The following is a 16904-nucleotide window of genomic DNA, read 5'->3' as shown; positions in this document are numbered from 1 at the left end:
AGTTTGTGTAAACATGCCACCATTTGTTCTCTGTACTTTCAATAAAACAACCAGCCAATGCTGTGCAATGGAGAGAATAGGGTGGACATCCTGGTCCTGAGGGGATGAGGAGGAAGTGAGTGTGAGGAGTTGGAGAGGAAGACTTGCAACCATGAAGGGAGATAAACCAGACATAAAATATGACTAAAAGCAAATATAATGTGGGAAATCTGAATGGGAGAAAACTATGTGGGCTTGAGGTTTAGGATGGAGTAATCATTGCCCAGAATTGTGCTCTAGATTAATTAAATAAATACTAGTCTGTGTGGTGATTTGGGTATAGAGATGGTCTAGGAATAACCACTGTTTAACTAAAAGATAAATCAATAATAAATATTAATAATCAACAACACAGTACCTACATGTGGCCCACAAACATTCATTACTCCAGATCCGAGGGGTCTGATGTCTTCTGCTGCTCTTGTTACAGAGTTTGGGGAAGACTGGGAAAGACCACCAGTAATTATAATCAAGTCAGATTATAATTACTGGACTTTATTAGATCTGCTAGCAAGGCCACAGTCTCCAACTCAAATCAGAGTCATGCCACACAGAAGCAGGTATAGGAGGGGTTTTTAAAGATGAAAACCACAGGAGCTGTTCTGCTCTACCAGAATCAGAGAAATGGTCAGGGTGACTTCAGAATATCCTTTACTGTCTGCATAAGCAAGTTACAGAAGCCAAATCAGCAGTCAGTCATAGCAGATGGTCATGTCTGTACATTTCCGGGTGGGGGTCAAGGAATCAGGGTTGCCGAGAACTTATCTTCCAGGAACTTGAGTCAGAGACAGATGGCTATTTGGTACCAAGATGGATACCTAGAACAACATGGAGTTTCTTTAGCCATCACACCCTCAGTGGGCACTTAGCACAGCAACACAGAAACAGGCAAAACACCCCTCCTCCTGAAATAAGTACGAATTTTAAAGAAGCAGAGCAGCTGTGTCTTGGAGAACCCTCCTTGCCTTCAAGGACACCAGCAATTGCTCTGTGGTTTGTGAGGAAGTTTCATTGTCATCTGTCTGCTGCCAGTGGCTTCTAAGCTTCTTGGGGTTAAAACGACCATCCTTTCCTGGAAGATGTGAGGTGGGACTTTTGAGGGGGAAAAATGCAGGCTTTTTCCTTTTCTAGGTCTGGGGGATGAACCCTGGTTTTGCTCATGTTAGGCCAGCTCTCTGCTGCTTAACTACACCCCCTGCCCTGTCTGTACTTTTTATTCTGATACAGAATCTCACTGTCACCCAGTCTGGCCTTGAAGTAGCAGCAGGTAGAAGCAGGTAGCCCAAGACTGACTTGCACTTCTCATCTTTTGTCCTCGTGCCTGAGAGCTGGGCTTATGCCTGCACCACCGGGCCAGTCTGAGCAGTACTTTTCAAAGCACTAAATAGAGTTGGTAATGACGACGTGGAGACTTGTCTTTGTGATCCAAATGTCCAGGATCTGATGATCTAGAAGAACGCTCTCTAACAAAAGCAGAAATCAGCTTGTAAGGAACTGAAATGCTTTCTGGCACACACATCAGGAATACAGAGAAGCAGACGAGCTAGATTTTAATCACATCTTATTTGCCACAACTTATCCAAAACATTAGCAGTTCATCGTACAGTCTATATCAAAATGGTTACTATATTTTATTTTTTAAAACAGATATACTTAGCAGGGTGGCAGTGGGATGGCAGCACATGCTTTTAAACCCAGCACTCAGGAGGCAGAGGCAGGCAGATCTCTGTGAGTCCAAGGCCAGTCCGGCCTACAGAGTGAGTTCTAAGATGGCCAGGGTGACACAGAGAAATACCAAACACCAAACCAAACAACCAAACAACCAAAGAAAATTTTATGTGTATGAGTGTTTTACCTGCATGTATGTGCACCGGGTGTGTGCAGGTGCCCAAGGGGGCCAGAAGTAGATCCAGGAGGGTGTTGGATCTGGTGGAACTGGAAATATATGTGGTTATAAACTGCTGCTCGGGTTCTGGGAACTGAACCTGGGTCCTCTGCAAAAGCAGCTAGTGTCCTTAACTGCTGAGCTATCCTACTGACACCCCCAACACCCAGACTTTACTTTTTTTTAAAAACACTAAGTCTTTGACACAAAATATGTATTACACCAACTGTATGTCTCAGTCTGCATTTATTACCCTTCAAGTGTCAGGGCGCGTGTGTCTGCCATATGGACAGCACAGTTCTAGAGTTCTGAGGGTCTGCTGGTGCTCAGCAAATATTTCAGACGTGTGGGAATGAGTGAATGCCAACTTCTGACTCCTAAGATGGGTTCAGTCCTATACCACTACGATGGGGTGGCCACCAGGGGGCAGGAGAGCACAGGTGGACCTATTTCATGGGTCATCCTTTCCTGGAACTGGGTGAAGAAAGAGTATCACATAGAGTCCCCAGACAGGTCTGGAAGGACCCTGTGATCAAGTTCCTAGATGTCCCATCTGACACAGACCTCGTTCCCTGTGATTCAGCCCTTTCCTGGTAAGGAGAAGAGAGGACTCTAGCTGGGAAGGCGTAGGTGTGAGGTCTCTGAGAGCGTCCACTCTGACCTCTCAGGAAGACACAAGGACCATGACTCACAGGCCCTGGGCCTGGTCTTCACTGAGCCAGACAGGACAGCTGGGACTACAGGAAGCCTTTAGCAGCTTCCAAAATCTCTGCCCCAAAAGGCTGGCTATGGGTGGGAAAAATGCACCAATCCCTGCCCAGGGCACTCTTGAGTGTGCGGAGGACACAGACCACCCTGCCTCGCAGCTGCTGTCCCCTCAACCAGTTTGCAGCTGCCCAGCCTTGCCCCATCTCTCTTCCAGGCTGTCACACCTCATCCTCCAGGTCTCTCCATCCAGCTCTTCCCTAGGAGAAACCTTCTGTTCTCAGGCGCTCCTGCAGCCTGGCTCCTCCCTCAGAAAAGCCTAGGTGGTTTTCTATTCCGTGTGTTCTGGGACAGCCCCTGACTGCACTGGTTTCTCTATTTTCTGAGGCACAGCTCTGAAGGGGGCTCTAGAAAGGGCACGGTACTCCAGAAATCCCTCCGGCGCGTCGCCGTCTGGAAGTGGGACTGCCCTTCAACCCTCAGGATGTGTGAGCCTGCCTCTTGTTTTACTCTTGTCCTCCTAAAGGCCGGTCACCTTTTCAGAATGCCACTTTTAGCAGGTGGCCAATAAATATTCATAGCCTAAACGAACGCTGTGCTCAGTGGGAGGCCAAAAGCATTCTTGGGATGGATGACTGGGTTTCTCCATGGCCCTCTTGCTTCCCCACCTGAATGTGTGAGTCCACACACACCGTTTGCCCAAAGCCAAACTTAGGATGACTCCCAGACATTTCCAAATCATTAGGCAACATAGTCCAGTTTATCTGCACAACTACTCTTCTTAGGTGAGTGCTGTCTCATTCCTCAAGGGAAGGGAATCAGGCCTGAAATAAAACGATTTAGGGGTGGGGGCCCCAGATGCCCCAGCCAACACAAAGCCCCTGGGCCTCTCAGGAGGCTGCTCTTTATTTATGGTTTAGTTCCATGTTTTGGCATCTTTAAAAGCTCATTTGTTTTTGTTTTTTGTTTTTAACATTTTTTATTATTTAACTTTGTTATTATTTGTTGTCATTGACACAAAGTCTTTTATATGGCTCAGCCCTATTTGGTTTTTCTTTGAGACAAGGTGTTATTACATATCTCTGGCTGTCCTAGAACTCACCCTATAGAGCAGGATGGCCTTGAACTCATAGACATCCATCTTCTTCTGCCTCCCAAGTGCTGGGATTAAAGGTATGTGCCACCACACCTGGATGTTTGTAAGAATTTTAAATAAAAGGGAACAATCAAATGGAATTCTACCAGACCTCCAAATAAAACTGTTGAGTTTCTCTGTTGCTGCCTAGTCTTCCCTAGGTCCACAGATGGATTATCCTGGCGTGCCTCTGAACCATGGAGGTACTCTAGCCAGCACAGAGGTCTTTGCTGTGATCTTTTCAAACACTGGCTTATTTTCTCTAATTAGCTGCCCTCGATGGTTTTAGCTCATCTGGATATTTTACAATAAGTGTCCTATCCATCCGTGGCTGGCCCCCCACCGTACCTAGCCACACACCCTGTTGTTAGAGATGCTAAGCAGGACAGACAGGTGGAGAGAGTGGAGTGGATGGGGCTTTGCCTGCAGCAGGGCTCTGTGGTGTAGCTTGACAGTGCGCTGCTCTGGGTCATGGAGAAGGCATGAGTTCAATGGGTGGGTGGTGAGGGGCTTGTATGAGGAGCCAGCAGGCAAGGAAGCCTTTCCTACAGCACAGCATGTGCAGGCGTGCAGGAAAACTGCTTAAAGTCCATGTTGTAAGAGGAACTGATCATACTGGGGAAGCGGGCTCAGAGACCTACCAGGTATGTCTAAGCCCTCTGGCCACATGTGTCCCAGGAGAGCTATAGATACTGCCTAACTTGTTTGTAGATGCCAATGCAGTATCAAAATGTCAAAAGGCTGGATGCCTCCGAATGTAGCAGCACATGTCTGAAGCCTCAGAAATTTTGTAGGCTGAAGCAGGAGGCTCACTGTGAAGTTAGGGTCAGTCTGGACAACAAATCCAATTCAAGACCATTCTCAGACACATCGCAAGACCCTGTCTGAAAATAACAAGGAGAGAAAAATCAGAGAACTTCAATGTATGCAGAAGATATGCTTAATGTGTGACACCGTGGTGGAGAGGCCAGTGTCTTATTGGTGGCCGTGAAGATTTACCAAGTGAAAGTAACTTGGAGGCTAGAGTGATGGCTCAGCAGAGACCTGAGTTTTTCATCTGAGTTGCATAGCTTACAACTGCTTGTAACTCCACCACCAGAGGGCCCAGTGCCCTCTTCTGGCTTACCTGGGCGCATTTGCACACACACATGCACACACACGCACATGCACACACACGCACACACACAGAACATACTCACATACATAACTACAAATAAAAATCTTTTTTTAAAAAAGCTATTCATATGCACTTCCTTACTGACCAAAAACTGGAAAGGTGCAACCACAGAACACATAAATATCAACTCACTTAAACTGCTAATCCCTAAGACAACAGAAAAACATGACAACTCATGTGTGCAATAATATAAGCAGGGAGGAGAAACTGTTGCTTTCACTGTCTTAGAGTTAATGATATACCATATAATTACAGCACAGAAATAGACATGTATCTTGACAGAAAACAGAAACAGCAAAATAGCAAGCCAGAAAAAAAAAGGGGGGAGAGAGAGAGAGAGAGAACAGTTGTACCTGGATAATAGTATGTGGCATGACTTTTTTTTTTTCATTTAAAATTTTAATATTTTAGTAATTTAATAAAATATCGTTTAACAAAAAACAGTTCAACTGGAGAACAAAGAGGGGGTGGGGCTCCAGGGTTGTCTGACCAACAAGCAGGAGCATTTATCCAAACGGGTACTTTCCGTATCGGTTCACTTGTACTCTGAAGACAGCGGAGCAGCCACACTTTGTAAGGAGGTTTAGTCAAGGCTTTGGCGGATAGCTTGGTGTGGTGGGATTCTTTTCTGATCCTGGGTAAATCCAGGCAGAGCTGGTGACTCCAGAACAGATGGTGTTGTTGGACCTGACAGTGGGGCCGGCAGGGCAAGGGACCACAGGGAGTTTAGTGGACTGGCCTCAGCCACACATAATCCAAGGCAGAGCTAAGGTTACACTCAGCATTCCACTCCACAAGCAAAAGCAGTGTGGAACAATAGGGCCAGAGAAAGATGGACTAGAGAGCTTAAAATGGGCCCACAGGAAGTTAAAGTAAAGCTAAAAGAGAGCTTACAAGCTCAAGGGCCAGTACTTGCTGAGGGGTAGTGCCAGCAGGCAGCCGGGCAGAGCTGGCAGTGGGAGAGGGGTGTGGGAAGCTGGTGATGACAAGATGTGCTAGGTGATGTTGGACACAGAGTCAGCACTGCCAAAAATCCAAATGGTAGGAGCCCAGCTCAGCAGGCAAGTAGGGGTGGTGGCAAGGTGGGCACTGGGAAGTGACATTCATATTCAAAAAGCTCTAGCAGGCCCAAGATGGCAACCGTGGCACTCACAGGTTTTGCTTTTTACCCTTCTCCCCCTTGCTAAACTGCCAAATTACATTACTGAAGTTAGCTGTCAAGGTCTATTCCATTATTTGGCTACTTCCTCTTCTTGAGGCTGACCACCAAGGACCAGCTATCAAATTATTGAAGTTCAGCAACCAAAAGCCCCCTTCTGGCTGCCTTAATTAGCATGTCCAATCAAAACAAACCAACTCATCCTAACATGGGTTTCCCCCTTTACCTCTATAAACTGTCATTTGCCTATGGGCCATGTCTGTCTTCTTTCCATCCAGAGACGTTCCTTTGTCCCTCTGGGGAAAACATCCTTCCCACTCTCCCTTGTTCCTTTTCCCTTCTCTCTTGTCCTGTTTCCTGTCTTTGTTTATTAGTCCCTACCCTCTGTTTCTCTGGTCTTGGTGTGTCCCGGTCCGACTCTAGTCCTTTCACATATACACTTCTTGTTTAGCTGAAAAGATGACCCTCACACCAAGCCTGACAGATGAGAAGGAGAAACACATGAGACATACAACCGGCCTTTGCTAAGATGCAGGTGTGGCCCTAGACTGTCCCTACAACAAAGGGTGGCCAGGCATAGGATGGGTGAGAGAGGCTGGGCTCACAATAGTCCAGTGACTGCTGGCTTCCTACCCACACTGAGGTGGCTGGAGGGCTCCCTAGAGCTAGCCTATCCTCCTGTCACCCTTCACCTAGCTGAAATTGCTCCAGCACTGTCCTGACGGATGAAGTGCACTTTATTTCCTGTTCAAGTTGAGCAGTGTCCAGGGGGCAGGTCATGGCTCTGAGTGGGACAAGAATCTACCGGGAACTGTAGCAACTTCACATCGACTTGGCCCCTCCTCAGACTTCAGGATGTCCCACACTCCTTAGGTCACTGATTTGAGAACCAGGGATTCTATGACTCCCTGTACACTGTTTAAAAAATATTGGCACTTAAACAGAACAAGCTATTGTTAGGGATACCTTGAGCTGAGCACAGTGGTACATGCCTGAAATCCCAGCAATTGGTAGGGCGAGTCAGGGGGATCCCAAGTTCCACATACCTGATCTACATAGTGAGACCCTAATTCTTTTAACTGTAATAGGTTTTTTAAATCAATTATTTGAGGATTTCATACAATGTATTTTGGTCATTTCACTCCAACGTTTCCTTCTAACTCCCAACCAGATCCACCCCCAACTCCTTGGGGTTGTTTGTTTGTTTGTTTGTTTTTTAACCCATCCAGTCCAGTTTCTGATGTCTATATTGTCCTGGGTATGGTGCCATCCCCACCCAGGCCAAAAAATCCATGGTGGAGTTAGAGCTAGGAAAACAATTAGCATTATGTCCTCTTTCCCAACTCGTGTTCACTATGTACATTTAATCCTTCCTCATCGCCTACGATTATTTTGTAAATATTATTTAATCATGGCAAGAATACTTAACACTAGACGTACATTTTTTTTCTAATTTTTCTTTCTTTTCTTTTTTCTTTTTTTCCAAGACAGGGTTTCTCTGAGTAACCCTGGCTGTCCTGGACTTGCTTTGTAGACTAGGCTGGACTTGAACTCATCTGCCTGCCTCTACTTCTATTTCCTGAGTGCTGGGATCAAAGGTATGCATCACCACCACCCAGCTGATTTTTTTTTTAATTTTCAACCTTTTTGAAATGAAAAAAATGTTTAAAATAATTTAAAAAAATAAAGAATAATACCATACTAAAAAGGAGAATTTCCTAAGAGACGAACTGAAAAAAAAAGGAAGAGAAATGGCAAGTATGAGAAGATTTTGTCAATGAAGGCTGTGGTGAGGGCATACAGAGAATCTGCAGCCTAACAGAAACGAGTAATGAGCATGAACAAACATTTCATCCATGAGGACATACACAGCAAAAATACATGGAGAGATGCCTGCCGCCCTCAGCCACCTGGAAAAGGTAAAACAACACGGGCAAAAACTAATCTGACCGAACCTGTTCTGAGAAATTTTGGTTTCTTTAAAAATACAGAATGTTATGGGAATGTTTTTGTTTTAATCCCAGGTGTGGGGTATGTGGCTGCTTCAGACTGTCCACAGCAGCTGACTATGATTTTCCTCATGCTCTAGCAGAGGCATGATTTGCCAGCTGAAGAAACTTTACCTTTGGAATTCTGGGGACTCTTTGGGGGTATATATTGCCAGAGCCTCAAGAGGCACAGTGGCAGCTGCTGCTGGTGGTTGGAGATATGGAGGAACTGGATGCCCCTAATCAGGAGGAGGTAGTCTAAGCTATCTCTGCTCCCATTTCCCTCTAGCTCTCTTTCTCTCCTACCTAGTATTGGGCGGTTGGAAGGAATAGGGATGGTATAGGGAGGTAGGAAAAAGAATCCAATAAAGTACCTACACATGCCAGAACAGGCATGAGTTATGGACAGAAGAAACACACCTGAAGGAGGGAAAGGGTGCAACAACTTAGGAAAACTGTTGACTGTATCACTGTATAAACTCAGACTCTCACTTGCTCTGCTTTGGAAACCATTGCTAGGTGTGCACCTAAGAGAAGTCCCACACGTCTGCCCCAGGGGAGGATACTACACAGTAATGAGTGTGAATTAACTTTGGCTAAACACACACACACACAAAATAAAACCATGGGCAAAGCTTTACACAGTTATACAGAGAAAGAAAGATCAAGTCCTGTTTATGTGATCGTTGATTCTGGATGTCACCTTAGCATGGCAATGGTCACAGAACAGCTTTGTTGCTATGAAGATTTCTTTTAAGGTGAATCTAAGATTTAACTTGGCCAACTGGGTAAATAGCCCTCCACAGTGTGGGTGTCCCTAATCCAATCAGCTGAAGGCCTTTCAAGAAAAGACCAAGGTTCCTCAAAAGGGAGTCCTGTCACCAGAGTGCCTTTAGGCTCCAGCTGCCTGGGCTCCTCCTTGGACTTCCAGTCTTCCCCTTGGCAGACGCCCACCACACAGTCCTGCATGCTGAGTCCTCAAATGGGATCTTCCAGACACACAGGGGGGCAGGGTGAACTAATACTGTGCACAACATAAACATTTACATGTCAGCATGCCTGGGACATGGGACGCAGTCTGTAGCACAAGCATGTGTGCGTGTCCGTGTGCGTGGGTGTGCTGGCCTAATGCTGGCACAGGGAGAGACTGTGAGGCTTGGCACAATATCGGGGGCAGGCGGGACCAGAACCATCTACATTTTATTTTTTCCTTTCCCAGCTTTTCTGTAATAAAGGCAGACTTTAACAGAGAAAACCCAAAGGGCACGGGGTGGGATATCCACAACTAAGCATGTATGAAGAAGCTTTACAAAAGCCCATTAGCTTGTAAGCCAATAAAAGAAAATTTAAGAAGAGACCGCCCTGGCTGGCTTGGGGGTGCATGTCTTTAATTCCAGCACCCAAGAGGCACAGGCACAGGCAGGTGGATCTCTATGAAGTCGAGGCCTAGCCTTTTCTACATGGTGAATTCCAGGCCAGCCAAGGCTGCACAATGAGACCCTGTCGCAAAAATAAATAAATAAATAATAAGAAGAAAGAAAAAAAAAAGAAAAGAATAATGGAGGGGAAAAGTAGCATCACTTGTCACTCAGATCGGATTGCCTCTAGAGTGTAAGTCTTTGTGGCACAGGCCTGTAACCTCAGTATCTTGGAGGTGAGGCAAGAAGACTGATATAAGTTCAAGGCTACCCTAAGCTACATAGCCAGCTAGGGCTACAGAACAAGACCTTGCATCAAAAACTGAAAAAGAAGAACAATCAAAACAACAACAAAACCCCAACCAATCAACCAACCAAACATACATATACAAGCAGTATCCCAGAGATCTGTGTGTGGGTGCCTAGGAAAGACTCACAGCTGCTCCAAGGGACTCAGAAAACTTTCACAGAAGGGCCAACAAAATTGAGTTAAGGGCACTTGCTGCCAAGCACAGTGATCTGATGAAGGACAGCACTGACCACCACAAATTGTATTCTAACTTCTGCGTGTGCACCATGGCACATGTACACACACACACACACCATGCAAAAAGCAAAATAAATGTAAAAGCATTTTTGAAAATCCTCACAGGCAGCAGGACGCAGTGGCACATGCCTTTAATCCCAGCACTCAGGGAGGCAGAGGCAGGTGAACTGCTGTAAGTTCGGGACCAGCCTTGTGTACAAAGTGAGTCCAGGACAGCCAAGGCTACACAGAGAAACCCTGTCTTGAAAAACCAAACCAAACCAAACAAAAACAAAACAAAACAAAATCTTCACAGAGATTCTAAGCGTGCAGCAAGGAGCCAGTTACAAGGACTGCCGCTAGCCAAAGAAAATGTTTTCCCAGGTCACGCATGGTGGTTCATGCTTGTTATCCCAGTATTTGAGAGGCTGAGGAGGGAAGAACAGCCGGGAGTTCAATGAAAAGCTGAGCTACATGAAAAGCGCTGGTCCAGCCTGGGCAGCAGAATTAGACTCTGCCTCAGAAATACAAAAATTAAAAATAGCTGGGCGCGAGAATATATGCCTGTAACCCAAGAATTTGTAAAGTCAAAATGGAAGAATCAGGAATTCAAGGCCGGGCTGGGCTACAGTATGAGATGCTATCTTAAACAGGTAGATAGGTAGGTAGGTAGGGAGAGAGAGAGAGAGAGAGAGAGAGAGAGAGAGAGAGAGAGAGAGAGATTGATTTGTGGGTTTTTCCTTTTACTTTTTTTTGAGCCAGGGTTTCTCTGGCTGTCCTCGAGCTCACTCTGTAGACCAGACAGAGGCCCTGCTGCCTCTGCTTTCGGAGTGTTGGGATAAAAAGCATGCACTACCACCCAGCAACTTTGCAATTTTTGAATGTCTTTACTCGGGGGTGTGTGTGTGTGTGTGATGTGTGGATGGATACACAAGTACAAAGCACACATGTAGAGGTGGAGGGACAACTTTTGGAGTCTGCTTTCTCCTTTCAACTTTACGTGCGTTCTGGGTATCGAACTCTGGTTGTCAGGTCTGCACGGAAGCCACTACCCACTAACCTATCTCAACAGCCCAGGGACTAGTTAAAATGCTCTGCTTTCCTAAATTCCTTCAGCTAAAGATATTTTTAAGACTACAGGTACTGTTCAGGCCCTTATCCTTATCGGTGACCCCAGAAACCCTCTCCGTTGCCACATGGCTTTTCTTGTGCTCAGTACAGACTTGGGCATCATCCAGCCTGTGGGAGACCCTTGCTCTACTCAGGCAGAAGGGCAGACGGAGTAACCAGGCGGGGGCCTGATTCTAAGCCAAATGGCCTTCTGGAAGTTTCAGGGGAGACAGAATCCCCAGGAAATGGTGTGGGCAGTGGAGTAGGGGAGCACTGGGCTTCTCTGGGTGAGTGAGAAGCCAGAGCAGATGGGCTGTTGGCCGGCTCTGCGCAAACCCACAAGTGACCTATAGTGTCTGGAAAGGGCAAACCTGTTCCCCAGAACAGCTGGGCCGAGAATCCTGACTGGAGGCTTTGTGGACACAACAGCTGGCTTCAGTCAAGGCTGGGGGCAGCTGGGAGTCTCCATGGAGGCTCTGTACAATCAGCTGTTGGTGGAAGTAGCCCATGAGGGAAGAAAATACTCCACCAGGGCCCTTCCTGCACACCCTTCCCCTGTTGCCTTGGGATATGAATGACAGGAGTTCTGACCTCCCCAGACCTGTCTATTCACTATCACCTGACATTCTCTCTGACCACCACACGCCAAGATCATTCATCATTTTTTTTTTCAATATATACTCTTCCCAAAGGAGGACAAAAGTGTATCTGGGTTTCATTTATATGTTCTCACAATTCAACATTAGCTAAAAAACAAAAGTTATCTTTCCAGGAGTCAGATTTATGAAGGAAGATGAATAACTTCTATTAATAGCATCAACAACAGGAAGTGTTTCTGACTGTGGATAAGCTAGACCTATCCGCTAAGGCATAGGCCACTCAGGTAGCTTTTGTGAGAGGCATGTGAGCATCTTCACTTTGCCAGTGACGAGTAGGAGTGACCTACAGAGTGAAGAAAGTCAGGGTGCTAGGCAGTGGAAAGCCGGGTTGTGGAAAGGCCCTAGGTCTCAGCATGTGCACCTTGGGGACTGGAGTCAGCTGTGCTTAATGTGCTATCTCAGCCTTTCAACGACTCCAGAAGCCGTAGGACAACAGGGGGGACAGTTGACTGCTAAGCCCAGAGGCTGAGAAACTATGCTTCCTAAAGCCCAGCACTCATGTACGGAATTGATTTTCCACTTCATGGAGGACAAGTGTGCCCAGAATAAACAGCAGCACAAGTGTGGCATGGAGTCGTGGTGAGGCTATAACTTTGGACTGTTCATGAAGCACACACTTGTTTCACCCATACAAATCCAAGATATTGATGGAGATCTCAACAGTATATTTGGCCCACAACTGTCGAGCTAGCATGTGTCTGCAGCATGGGAGGCCTGGCCTGCAACATGGGCTGACATGCTCTCCTGGCAGCTCCTACACAGGTTCCTCTGGAAGACCTCACTGTTTTCCCCTAGTCTGTTTTTTATCCCAAATGGGAAAGGGCAAAAAAAAAAAAAGACCAGGGAATTGCAGCTTGCAAACAACTCAGAGCAGAGGAAGTTGGGGATAAACATGGTTCCAGTTTAGATAGTCACACACCCTTTTGTGGAGCCCTTCATCTTCATGCTAGCCCCTGCCCTGCTGACCCTGGCCTGCCACCATGTCTTCCCCCTCCTTCTCACTTTAGACACAGGCTGGTTGGCACATGGACAACCCTGAATGCACCATGGGGCGTTTGGAAGGGCCAGGGCAGCAGATGGTTCCAGAGTGTGGCCAAGAAGCACCTTTAAACCCAGAGTAGGGTGATCTAGCTACAAAATAACCAGCTTTTGTACTTCCAAATGATGCTGATGTGGATAACAGAGGCCCAGGACTGGCTGCAGACTCCGAGCGTGGGCTTGTGACCTGAATCCTGTAGGGTTCTCCATGCTGCAGAAGGTGCAGTCTGGACACTTGGCAGTCTCCTTGGGTCTGCAGATGGACTAACGGCAGGCGTGGCTGAGCTAATTTCTTGGGCTTGACCATGGCGCTCCAGTTAGCTAAGAGTGTCTTTGTTCTGGCAAACAGACAGAAGTGTGGCAGGGTAAATGGGCTTACTAGCTTACTCCCAAGCAGCTCAGAAGGAAGTCTAAACATAAAGACAGAGGCAAGGAGAGATACAGAGACATGGAGAAATGGAAAGGGACAGACATGGAAAGATGGAGATGATGACAGAGATGAGAGAGAGAACAGTGTCAGAGTGGAGGTAAATGTGCTGACATGTTAATATCTGAGTGAATTTGTGTGATGAATATCACTCTTACAACTATTGTGGGGTGTGTGGGGGTGTTATGGTATGCTATCTATGTATGCATGTGTGGGTGTATGTGTGGGTGTGCTCATCTGCACCTGCAGAGGTGGAGGCCAGAGGTTGGTACTGGAATGTTTTCCTCAATCGCATTTTCATCTTATTTCCGAGAGTCTCTCGTTTCATGAGCGCTCACCATTTCAGCCACACTGGCCAGCCAGTGAGCCCATCAGGCTCCAACTGGTTCTGACCTAAGTAGGTTACTGGCATACACCACCACACCTAGTTTTTATACAGCGACCAGGGATCATGCTTATGCAGTGGGCACTTTACCCACTGAGCCACATTCAGGCTCTTGCAGGTATTTTCTGTTTAAGTTCCAAGTTTAAGAGGAAAAATTGGATGAGGCCAAAACCATGCCCTCCCTATAATATATGGTCCCTTCCTGTCTCCTGGCCCAGCTCCCTCCAAAACTTGGTCCTTTCAAAACTAGCTATCCGTGGCCCTGCCACCTCAGCCTAGTAACATTGACTCCCATCTACTTCTCAGAGTCCAGCCTCCACTCCTTAAGAGTAAATGCATCCCAAACACTCGCTTCAGTCTACTCAGCCTCCTCCCTGGACGCCAAGGGCTGCCGCTCTGTTGGCTTCTATTCCTCCCCCAGTGTCAGCCAAGTCAGTATGTGGCCCCAGGCAGGCTGCTTCAACTTCTCCCCCTTCCACCAGAGTCTCTTCTCTCCCTGTTCTCAGAAGGCAAAGGATACTTCTCATTTTCTACCCTGTCTCTCTCCCAAGTGTCCATCTCCTGTGATTGCTCCAGGCTTCACGTGAGAGACTTTGGATGAGTCTCCATGCTCCACCCTTCTTCAACCTTCATGCCACTCAGGTTTCTCTGGAGCACTTGTTCTCAACCTGTGGGACTCAACTCCTAGAGGGTTGAGGCAAACAACCCTTTCACAGGGGTCGCGTATCAGATATTTATATTATGATTCACAACAACAGCAAAGTAACACTTATGAAGAAGCAACAAAATAAGTGTCATGGTTGGGGTCACCACAATATGAGGAACTGTATTCAAAGGTCGAAGCATTAGGAAGGTTGGGAACCACTGCTCTAGAGAGAAAGCCAGTGCCCTTTGACTATTCCCTTCCTTTCCTGCCCTGATACAGGGTGGCTTCTCAACCCACACTTCCTGCCACACTTACTGCTCAGTGCTTTGACGTATGCCTTCCCCTGCCCCAGTTACACTGTGAAATTGGGCTAAAGAAACAGTATTTAGAGTGGGAAGAACTGAGCAGTGTAACTTGTGCTGCAACTTGAAGATATGGTCGAAGCACACATGCAACTCAGTATTAACGGTCACAAAACCTCCGGTCATCCCGTACATCAGCTGTGCTGTCTCCCCATTCTTTTCACCTGTCCCTTGCTTTACATGACCCCCCCCCAGAGGATGATTTTTGCCCCAGGGCAGCCAGCCAGCTTCTCAAACAGTCAACAGACCTGTCTCACACACCCTAAATTTGCTGAAAGGCAAGGCTTTAAGTCCACCGAAAAGGAAGAAGCCGAGGAAACAACTGATATTCCAAAAGAATGCATTAAAGCAGCACCTTTCATTGAGTCCATGTACCCAGGATTGTGAGGAGGAACATCTAACACCTGCAGCCTCTGAGGTCTTGTGAAGCCTAAGTTTGGTGCTGGGTTCATCCAAAGAGATCATGCCCACGACCAGGTTTATCTGCTAGCATTATTCTCTGGTCACCAGAGCCCTCACCTCAAATTACCACCTACTTTTTTCCCTCTTGACTCCATATAGTTTTTAAAGTCCTGACCCAAAGACCACAGTCCCTCAACTTCCCAGTCACTGAAAGTCCATGTGGACTATTTTACAACATAGTTACTGCTTTTAATTGGGGGCTTGTGCTGGGTCCCACTCTAGCCCACCCATGCTCTCCTTTGCCCTGGGTCACTTCCTTGAAGCACAAGGCTAGAGAACTCACTACTCCTGTTTATACAGTTTATGGTGGCCCCTGCCCCCTGAATCAAGGATCTCCCCCAGCCACTATAGAACAGCTGCCCTCACCCAGGGGTGGTGGTAACACACCTTTGATACCACCATTCAGAAGGCAGAGGCAGGTGGACCTCTGTGAGTTAGAGGCCAGCCTGGTCTACAGAATGTGCTCCAGGACAGCCAGGGCTACACAGAGAAACCCTGTCTCAATAAACAAACAAACAAACAAAAAAACAAAACAGAAAGAAAGAAAAAGAAACCAGCTGCCTCTAGTTCCATTGCTCACCACCCACTCCCCAGAGACCCTGGGCCCCAGCCAAACTACACAACTCACCATCTGGGGACATATGTTCCTTCTGCCCAAAATAACCTACCCCTGTCTCCACCTGTTAACGTCTATCCTTGAAGGATTACTTAATACATAGTGCAGGGACAATGGGTTAGTCATTTGAAGGAAATTCCTCAGATTCTTAACTTCATGCTCTACTGTAGATAAACTAGAGTTAAATATAAACATAGTCATATATTTAAAAGTCAAACCATAAAAACTCAAGAAATATGGCCTTACTAAAAAATTAAAGAGCAGACAATCCTAGGCTTAGATACAAATAAAATTTCAATAATTTATTTTTATTTTTGTGCATTGGTGTTTTGCCTGCATGCATGTCTGTGTGAAGGTGTAAGATCTTGGGAGTTCGACAGCTGTGAGCTGAAATCTGGGTCCTGGGAATTGAATCTGGGTCCTTTGGAAGAACAGTCAATGCTCTTAACTGATGCGCCATCTCTCCAGCCTCCACAAATAAAATTTTCAAAAGAGACAAAACAACAAATCTGGCACATCTGATAGAACACAGGCTAGAGAGACAGTTAAGTGCTTATCACACAAGCAGAAGACCTGTGCTTGAATCCCTAGCACCTGCGTAAAAAAGCAGGGGTAGCAGTGTGCTTCTGTAATCTCAGCACTGGGCAGTACGCCCTGGGCTCACTGGCCCGCCAACCAAGCTCAACTCAGGGATCTCCATGTTCAAGGAGAAACCGTGTCTCAAAAAACAAGGTGGAGGGGCTGGAGAGATGGCTCAGAGGTTAAGAACACTCTTTGTTCTTCCAAAGGTCCTGAGTTCAATTCCCAGCAACCACATGGTGGTTCCTAACCATCTATAGTAAGATCTGGTGTGCAGGCAGAATGTTGTATAAATAATAAATAAATCTTTAAAAAAAAAAAAAAAGGTGGAGAGTAACAGAGAAAAACACTTGTGTCTGTTTCTAGCCTCTATACACATGTACTCCCGTGCACACACAAGCAAATTTAAAGCATTTTAGAAGAACTTGATTAACTAGGATTAAACTGACGCAAGAACTCAGGTTCAAGTCAGTCTAGTTTACATAGATCCTGTCATAAAAACACCCAATTGTAAGTAAACAAGAAGAGTTATTTGTGTGCACTCCATGCAGGGAGTTTATAAAGTAAGATGGTGTTCTGACCTGTATA

The sequence above is a fragment of the Meriones unguiculatus genome, chromosome 12 (assembly GCF_030254825.1).
Source record: "Meriones unguiculatus strain TT.TT164.6M chromosome 12, Bangor_MerUng_6.1, whole genome shotgun sequence".
NCBI classification, from domain to species: Eukaryota; Metazoa; Chordata; class Mammalia; order Rodentia; family Muridae; genus Meriones; species Meriones unguiculatus.
Note: the sequence above shows the minus strand (reverse complement) of the source record.